General features: G+C 43.2%; 1 long non-coding RNA gene across 1 annotated transcript in view; it reads right to left on the reverse strand.

The window, feature by feature from the left end:
* Nucleotides 1-8,572, reverse strand: part of LOC113415600 (uncharacterized) — a 23,134-nt gene extending 14,562 nt beyond the window's left edge. Inside the window, exons 1-2 of the long non-coding RNA XR_015750812.1 lie at nucleotides 8,086-8,572; nucleotides 6,711-6,894 (exon numbers count right to left, since the gene is read on the reverse strand). This is a non-coding gene — a long non-coding RNA (uncharacterized LOC113415600). The remainder of the gene's footprint in view (nucleotides 1-6,710; nucleotides 6,895-8,085) is intronic.
* Nucleotides 8,573-9,856: the final 1,284 nt, after the last annotated feature.

Consider the following 9,856-nt stretch of genomic DNA (forward strand, 5'->3'; position numbering starts at 1 on the left):
AGTGCTTTGGGGGAGGGGACATTTCTCTGTGGATCACCAAAATTTTATCTCAGGCCACCAGTGGTCCCCGGCCCACCAGTTGGCAACCACTGGACTAGAAGACCTCCAAGGACCTTCCATCTCTATTATTCAACATCTATGTCTATGACTACCTGTATACACCCAAACACACAATGCATATTTAAAGGATCACTGCATAGTTGATCCTGCCCATTAACTATTTGGATTTTCCTGCAGCTACCCCCTTGCATTCGGACGCTGTATCTTTAAGGGCATACCTTCAGAAGACAGGATCCTAGGGACCCAATGGCACACAGACTCGATCAATTGATCCATCAATCAGACAGAAGAACAGAATCACTAATACTAGATATGGGTACTGATTTTTAAGAGGCTCAACTATGGAGATTCTCAGTCCTCCAGGTCTCATGGTTGCCTCAAAGGTGCTCAAAGAGACAACTGGACTTTCCTTGTTTTTCTTTGAGGATATTTTGCTTCTCATCCAAGAAGCTTCTTCAGCTTCAAAGAAAAAACAGAAGTCCATCTGCCTCTTGAAAAAGCACCTTTGGGTCAACTAAGAGTTGTTAAAGAAGGGTCTGCTGAAGTGGGTTTTCCCAGTGCTGGTACTGTCTGGAAGTGTGGACTTCAACTCTTCTCAAGGAGGACTGGGGAAAACCAGTTCGAATCATTGCTCTGAATCCCATGAAGGCTTCATTGCTGAAAACCGCAACAATAATATCATTAGAGAGAGCCATTACATGATTACTTCTCTTTCTCTATCACTGCAGTTAGGGGGGAAAAATGGACCATCACGAAGCCATACAGGAATGTTGTCATTCAGGATGATGTTAAAGTGTCAAATCCCTGCTGCAGTAAACAGATGACAGACATGTCCTTCCTGTTCTGGATCTTCTCTATCCTGTACAGAGAAAAATTCATATGAATCCCTTTTTTTTCTCAAAACAAAGAGCGATCACATAAAAATCAGACACCACTCAGTGCCAGCAGCAAGGGCCATTCAATTACAGCCTGGCAAATTAAATATTGTGTGTGTTTAAATCCCAGTTCCCGTTCCATTAGGGGAGATAAAAACTCATTCCTGGAATGTCTTCCAAAGAAATTTTTAAAAAAAAAAATCAGAGCCGTTCTCATGATGGAGTCCAGGGTTTTAAGGCTTAATGGAATAACAGTTGGAAAGGACCTTGGAAGCCTTCAACCTCTTACACAAGCAGGAGACCAGTGGTGGGATTCAAAATGTTTTACCACCAGTTCATTGAGTGCGGCTTGGTGGGAGCACTTTGCATGCATGCCCACACTTTGCATGCATGGGCGCGTCAAACGTGCACTTTGTGCAGGCACAGAGGCGTTCCAACTCACCTCCTGCAAGCCTGCACTCTCCCAGTCGCTTTAGCAGCTGCCGTGCAGCACTCTGCTGTGCCACGCGAAGCAGCTCCACTTCAAAAGCAGAGGATTAAGGTGAGTCTGGGAGCCCAGGTGGGCAGGTGGGCCCAACAGCGGAGCAGTGGAGGGAACCGGTTTGCCGCTACCAGCTCAGGAGAACCGGACTGAACCGGTAGAATACCACCACTGCAGGAGACCTTATATCATTCCAGACAAATAGCTGTTCAGTCTCTTCTTAAAATCCTCTAGTGATGGAGCACCCACAAATTCTGGAGGTAACCAGTTCCATTGGTTAATTCAGGGGTCGGCAACCTAAACACTCAAAGAGCCACAAAGGTCCTAACCAGAAGCCTCCCCCCCCCCATTCAATTCTGGAGCTGACCAGACTGTATGGCAGTTCCCCCACCATAGAGTCTCCTACTAGCATGGCGTCCTTTTTCCTCTACCTGTCCTAACCAAAAGCCCCATCAATTGTGGAGCCGACTGGCAACAGGGAGCTGCAACAGAGGGATGAAAGAGCCACATGTGGCTCCAGAGCCGCAGGTTGCCAACTCCTGGGTTAACTGTTCTCACTGTCAAAAAATTTCTCCATAGTTCTAGATTGGTTCTGTCCTGGATTAGTTTCTTTAGTACAGAAGTGGCCAAGAATACACAGGGATGTCCTGTTTTCATTGTCATCCATTTGAGCCTAATCTTACTTATGAACTCTCAGCATCACATGTAGATATGAACCATAATTATGGCATCATTATTTTGCTTCTAAAAGCCTCTAACCCAGTGATGCCTAACCTTTCCGTCCTTGTGTGCCAAAAGTGTGCGTGCGCACATGCATGCCAGCACCCATAAGGCAATGCACATGGGAGGCCCCATGCCCCCTGAGCATGCACGCATAACTCCTGCGTGCACGCCGCATGTCTCTGTGCATGCCATGCAATTCTGCACATGCGGTGCATCTCCCCCTGCCCCCCCGCACATGTGTGGAAGCTACCCAATGATCAACTGCTCTGGGGCGACAGCTCACATGCTGGTGGAGATGGCTCTGCATGCCACTTCTGGCACACGTGCCATGGGTTCACCATCACGGCTCTAACCCATGCTGGGATAGGCTACTCAGAAGTCTGTTGCAATGATGTTAAACAATGGCTTAACCCGATACTTCTTCAGATGGAGCTATAGTTGATGACCCAGAAGGAGAAACTGTTATTTTGGATGCCCTTCCAAAACCTCAAAGAAGAGAAGAAATCATGATTCCTTCTTCTCTTCTCCTGTGATTGGATGCTGCTCCTATGTTTGTTTGGTTTGTGTGTGTGTGTGTGTGTGCCTGCTTTGTTGTCAGCCTTGTTGTTTGTTATTGTTGCTGGGTTGCTGAGATGTTGAAGCATTAATGTACCTTATCTTCTATGATTTATAATAGGGAACTTTCAGGAGAAAGGGAGATTATAAGCAGCCGGGAAGTGAAGAGAAAGTTACAAGATAAAAACCCTTGTTCTAGCCACGTTCAAGCATTAACTGGATTTGCACAATTATTAGTAAGCTGGAACCGTGGTTTAAACAATGGGCTGGCTTTGGACAATTGGGTTTTTTTCTCACTCCCTCTCCCTCCCAAATTAGAATTTAAAAATTGTGACAAAAATGTTTGGTTATTATGCAGAGCTAGTGTTAGCCTCTATTATATAACCTTATTAATATCAGCTTTTTTTTAGTATAATAAGATACCATACAACCGCCTAAAAATACAAAGTCTTTGCTTTGAGGTTTTGTGTTCAGGAAATAATTCATACCATACCATCAATGGCAACCAAATTATAAATCCATAATTTGAACCATATTTAAAATAAGAGGGTTTTGTTTAAAAAAAAAATCAGAAACATGAAACAAAAACATACAATCCCTCCTCTCCTAAAATTATTATAGTTGCTACTGAGTGTGTATGAATAAACATATAATTTTGTTTGAAAAAAATAATATCCAGGACGAATATTCTGTTCCTTTCTGTTCCCTTCGTTTATTTCAATAACAACGGTCGTCTTCAAAACTATGAATTAGCAATTGGCTAATAAGCATGAGAAACAGTGCAAACTTCTGTAAAAAAATTGTAACAACTTTTTAAAAAATAAATGATATAAACCTCAAAAAAAATTTGTACCGCAAGGCAAAACTGTAGATTCTCCAAAGTGTAAATTATAGTCTAAAATGCCACAAATACACAGTATGCTATAATGGAAGGAGAGGAGGAGAAGGAGGGAGAAGAAGAGGAGGAAGAAGAGAAGAAGGGAGAGGAGGGAGAGAAACAAGAGGAGGAGGAGGAGGAGGAGGAGGAGGAGGAGGAGGAGGAGGAGGAGGAGGAGGAGGAGGAGGAGGAGGAGGAGGAGGAGGGAGGAGGAGGAGAGGAGAAGAAGAAGAAGAAGGAGAAGAAGAAGAAGAAGAAGAAGAAGAAGAAGAAGAAGAAGAAGAAGAAGAAGAAGAAGAAGAAGAAGAAGAAGAAGAAGAAGAAGAAGAAGAAGAAGAAGAAGAAGAAGAAGAATTAAATAATAGAATCATATAAATTATTCTCACAGATTTAAAGCAAATCAAGATTTGAAAATAAGAAGATACTGATGGAAGAAGAAAAATATTTGGGGGGTCCAAGTCCACCCTTGAGTTAATCAAACCTAAAATGCTAGTCTTTAATTATGAAATTTATCATTATATGTCTGTTTACTCAGGACTAAACCTTATCAAACTCAAAAGTTATTTCAAGTCCCTATGAGTAAAATGCCCAATTCCTAGAGTTTCCCCCCCTCACTCACCCACCCACCCAAATAGCTCTTTCCAAACTGATCGTTGGCATCTCTTGCCCCTTCCTGCAAAGAGAATTTTCTCATGAATTGCATCTGCATGAACAAGAATAATAATAATAAAAAAAATTCCTTGGAAAGATCATATCAATGGGGCGGGGGAATGGATACAAAACAATGAAGAGTGCTATAACAAAGTGGCTTGGGATACATCAGTAAGGTTTCCCCCTGGATTATTTTACCAGACCATGTGCATGCTTTAATTGGAATATTGGTTTAATGGCTTAATTAATTAACTAAAGGAAGGATCACTTTTAATCAACAGGACTGCAAATTCAGGACACCCATGTTTGGAAGGCAGTATCATGGAGGCATTTCCATTCTCTTCCACATGTTAAAAATGAAGGATTTTTTTTTCCTCTTTCCTTTTGAATTTTGGAGAATTGTGCTGGATGGAAAGACAGCTGATTAGTGGATTCAGGATTCTGCAACTGTTTGATAGCATGCATGAAGTTTATCTAGTGGATCTAAACTGGCGGCTATACAAGAGAGTGGACGGCAGAACGCCTGTGAAACAAAATCCCCAAATTATAAGGAAAAAAAAATATATCAGGAATGTTTAAACCTTTTTTTCCCTTTCAAAATGTGGATCATTAGAAACTTTTCAATGCATTTCCCCTCTTCATTACTGTGTGCCTGATGTTCTTAAATATATTTCTCTTCACTGGATACCAACAGGCAAATATTGCTCCAGTTTAGCTCTGAAAGCAAGAGGACAAGACAGAAAATAAATATCACTAAGGAAATGATATGAAAGTGAGCATTAGCAGAAGGCTAGTAAGAGGGGGGGAAAGTGTTTGGAGAAGGCAAATAAGAAGACAGGGAAGGAATTAGGGATAAGTGAATTCTTTTAACTTCCCCTTCCAGCCAGGTCTTTAACAGTGTTTATGACTAGCTGAACTTCATTCATTTGAAGGAGTCTCAAAAGAGGCACTTTAAATGTTTGCAAGGATATGCCAAACGCTTTCAGGAAAAAAGAAATGAGGATGTAGTAATCATTACAGGAGTACATAATGTAGTATGGGTTAATGTTGGGTTGTTGTTGTTTTTTAAAACCACCCTCTACACTCCTGCAAACTCAGAGTGGACTTTTCTTAGGATCTTTTTTTTTTAAGGTCCTCTTTTGAATTCTCCCTCTTAAGTAGATAATACTTAACAGAAGTCATCGGAAACAATGGAGCTGCCTGTTTAATTAACGTGGGCTCCTATTTGCTTAATATTAACTAGGAATGATGATATGTGCAGAAGAGCTAAAGGCAATTTGGAGTTCCAAAATAATTTTTAAAAGAAGCATGTTCCCTATGTTTGTTTTAATGCTTTTTTTAATCTTTCATTTGGGATCTGACAAAAAGAGGGGGAAGGTGGAAATGAGGAGAAAGAGAAAATGCCACCACTAAAAGAGACTGTAATTGCACTCCTTAATTATTGTCAGATTACTGGGGGAAATATGTGGGGTTTTTTAAAACAATCATTGTAATTATTTTGGGTTTTGTTTTCCATTTTGGGTTTTTTTTTTCAAGTCATGTTTTCTTGACATGTTGCTGTCCAAAATAGGAAACCTGAATACACCTATCTATCCAGATGTGTATAGGATATATGCATATGCACAGATACACACACACACATTTTATTTACAACGGGTGTGCAATTCTGTGTTGATTTCTGTCTGTCTTCTCAGTTGGGAAACAAACCTATTAAAATATGCAAATGAGAATGTTTTTTCTGCTGGAGTTTTTTTTTTAGGGGCCATGTTTTTAAATTGATTTTTGGTAGCATAGACCTGCTGGATTAAAATATGTTTCCTGCTCGTTTAATGAAATGGCAATCCAGCAATTAATTCTGGAATTAGAATAGTTAAACTACTCTACAAATATTATTCAAAGCAGGTAAATGTTTACATACTCTTATAATGGGGTGCACATTCATACACACAGTTGAAAAATGGGGAAACTGCAACCACACAGAATAATCAATATCCTGTTTTTATTTAAACCATAAACAGAGAGAGAGAGAGAGAGAGAGAGAGAGAGAGAGAGAGAGAGAGAGAGAGAGACCTGTCTTGTCCTGTTCTTGCATTCACATCTCCATCCTTCAACTATCTGTTCAATGCAGTTCTTCTCAGAGAATGCAAGCGTTAATAATAAAATTCGTTGCTTGAATCCTCCTTGTGCCTGGTCCAAAGATTTATTTTATCCCTGGTCCAAAGAATTGAGCAAAAAGGTATTAGACTACAGGAGAAATGGACAACATGCCTCTTCTTCCTCATCCCCTTTCAACATGCCTCTTCTTCCTCATCCCCTTTAAACAAACAGTTGGTCTGATCACACTGCAATATTCCTAGGAAGAAAGTTGCCCACTCAAGAAGTAAATTGCTTGAATTACAGTTACCTGGAAGTATGAGGTATCTTAGTTGAATTGGGGAATCTGTGGTTTATTTTAGCCTAACAAACAAGGAGAAACAAAGCAGTTTACCTCAAGGTGCCATTGGAAAGCTTTCTCTCTCTCTTTCTTTCTTTCTTTCTTTCTTTCTTTCTTTCTTTCTTTTTCTTTCTTTCTTTCTTTCTTTCTTTCTTTCTTTCTTTCTTTCTTTTTTTAGGAATCCGGTATCTAGTATCCTTCTGGTTCCAAATTCCAAAAGTTTGTTTGTTTGTTTTTCCTAAGAAAGGGAGAAGTAGAGAAACTTATCTCTTAAAAACTTCTTAGCTAACCTGCCCACTTCTGAAGAAAAGTTTGCCTCTAATCAGTTGCGATTGTACCTTCTGTTTTGTCCCCTTCTACAATAATGCAGAGAACAAATCTGTAGGGTCAAGGCATCCCTTGTTTTATCTTTAAGCTGTGTGTGGGGGAAAGCCTATTTTGTGCATTTCAAGCTGCAGGGAGAAAACCCTTCTTCCCCCTCACCCCCCCACTCCATTTCCTAAACTGAAATGAAAACACAAGTGAGGATGAAACCCCTTAGATAATTGAAGGGTTTTTACTAAGTGGATGGATGTGTGTTTTTAATGTATTTCTCATTTACTTTTCCTTGATCTCTTTCTTTCTTTCTTTCTTTCTTTTTTTTTACTTTTTTTCCAGGAGTCTCTTGGAAATCCCAAAACATTCGGACAGGGTCACTTTTGTTTCACTTTATCTCTTTCACTTTTCCCTTTGGGAAGGAAAAAAAAAACCCAACTCTGGGTCGAGTGAGTTGGGAAGAGAAGAACTCACCCTGATTCGCATCAGAGATCAGAAGGGAGAGGGGGGCAAAGTTCATTCCAACAAGATTTTAAAACATTGCTTCTTCTCCCAACCACCCTAGTCCTGCTGCTGCTGCTTTGCTCCCTATATTGAAGAAGCCTGGGGAATTGAAGAGGGCCTTGCTCCACGGCGGATATCAATGCTTCACTGAAGATTTTCACAACTTCGGATCAAGGGAGGCGGCTTGAGACAGCCGCTCGAAAGAGGCCTCCCTCTGAGTTCGCGCAAATGGAGGAAAGGATCCTGAGATGGTCCAGGAATCGCCCACCTCGGCCTCTCTCTGGGTCTCTGGGTCTCTATGTCTCTCTGTCTCTGTCTGTCGGTGTGTGTGTGTGTGTGTGTCTCTCTCTCTCTCTGCCTCTCTCTTCTCTGCCTCTCTCTCTTTCTTTCTCTCTCTTTCTCTGTGTCTTTCTCTGTGTGTGCGCGTTTCTCTCTCCCTCTCTCTCTCTGTTTGTGTGTGTGTGTGTGTCTCCCTTCCACGACCCGTGTGAAGCGCGAGGGGAATAATTAATAACTGCAAGGGCGGAAGCAGAAATTAAAGAGACGTTTGAACTACGCAAGGCAGTTTCCAACCTTGGATTCCGCGCAGCCTGCTCGGTTCTCCCCTCACCTTCCGGCGAAGAGAGAAAGAGGCGCTAGTAAACTCAGAGGATGTGGGGGGGCGCGAGTATTTCCCCCCCCTCCATACACCCCTCTGGATTATTTTATTTCTCTCTGCCAAAAGAAAGAGAGAAGTGGGCACTTTCCCTCGAAAACCTCAGCCCGATAGTTCCAGGCGTAAGAGGACGCAAGTCCCTTAACCTGGCACAATAACCAAAGGCAAGAAATCCTGAACTTTCTCGCCGCCGCCGCCGCCGCCGCCGCCTTTCCTCCCGTTTTCCACCCCAGGAGCTGCTAATCACTCCGGATCGATTTCACTAACTCTTTTCATCCCGCAAAAGACACATCTGAAAACAATTCCTCCTTGGGATCGGTTTCTTTTGTTTGTTTGGGTTATTGTTTCTTTAAAAGCACCAACAAAACGGTTTCCCCCTTCCTCCTGCCGGGAATAACCTGCCAATGAGCACGAGATAGGCAAATATTTAGCTATATTTCTGGATAGCTCCAAGCGCCTCCTCTGGAATCGATCGATCTCTGCCCAAGCGGAGGAGGGGGGGGGGTGAAGTGGCCTAGAGAAAGAGCCCGCGTGGGCGGGGGGGACACAGAGGAAGGGAGTAGCTTATGGCATAGGAGTCGAACTTCTCCCTCGCTTTAGTCTCTCCCTGGAACTCGGTGCGCGGAAAATGCGCGGCGCGAGCAATGCACGCGTGGAAAGAAAAAGCGCTCCCCAGGGCTGGAAGGTTACCACTCTCGCTTTCTTCTTCCTCCTACTCATTCCCCCTCCCCTATCTTTAAACTTCTCATTTTTATTTCATTGGTATCCCCCCCACCCTTCACCTTATGTTGCCCCATCTTCCCAATACCGCCCCCTCTTCTCTGGTTTAACTTCCGACCCAAATTTGCAAGTTTGTTCTCCCGCGGCAGGAAACCTCTCTGACGCCTTTCGGGTTAAGATGGATTAATTTGCTCGAATAATTCTCTTTCTCTCTCTCTCTCCCTCCCTCCCTCCGCCCGTGTCCCAGTCACACACCGCCGTCCATTTCTCATTAATCAGGGGTTAATCGGCGCCCAACCGTAGGTTCGAATCCAGCCGCGTGTTTTAGGAGGAAAGCGTTTCGCACAGGCGGTTAAGAAAAAGCTTTAACCGAGAAATCAAAGGAGCACACCAACTTTAGACTGAAGAGGCGGGGGTGCCAAAATAACCCCCCCACACACACACACACACACTCTTGGACGTAGGATGGTTCTCTACAAGAGGGGAAGAAAAGGGGGAAAGGGGAGAGAAAGAGGGAGTTTCCAGAGAAATCAAAAGAGCGCTTCAACTTTAGACCGAGGAGGTGGAGGTGCCAAAATGATCCCCAATGGCGTTTGCTGGATTTAGGACGATTCTCTAGAAAAAGGGAAGAAAAGGAAAGAAGGGAAAAGAGGGAGCAGGGGATCGGCATGGAGGAAGACACCGCTCTTCCAGTGCTGTTGGTTTCCCGCCACACCTGCCTCACCGGGTAAAAGTCTGCAGCAAACACACACAATACACGCGTTAGGAAAGATATGCAAGTAAGGCGACGCAGGCCTTTCTGTGTGGGCGCGCAGCAAAACCAGCTCCAGAGAAGCGCAGGCTACTAGCGTTGGCTTGTATTCTCCCTCTCTTCGAACCCATCTTGACACCTGCCCCTCCGTCCACTGCGCATTCCCACGCTTCCAATTAGCTGGAGGCATAAATAGTCGAGCGGACAGGGAAGCCTGGACCAAGGTTGGTGTGATGGAGAGGGGCCTTTTCACTC

This window comes from Notechis scutatus, chromosome 11 (assembly GCF_049901735.1).
Source record: "Notechis scutatus isolate UNSWTSFEM ecotype Mainland chromosome 11, rNotScu1.2, whole genome shotgun sequence".
Lineage (NCBI taxonomy): Eukaryota > Metazoa > Chordata > Lepidosauria > Squamata > Elapidae > Notechis > Notechis scutatus.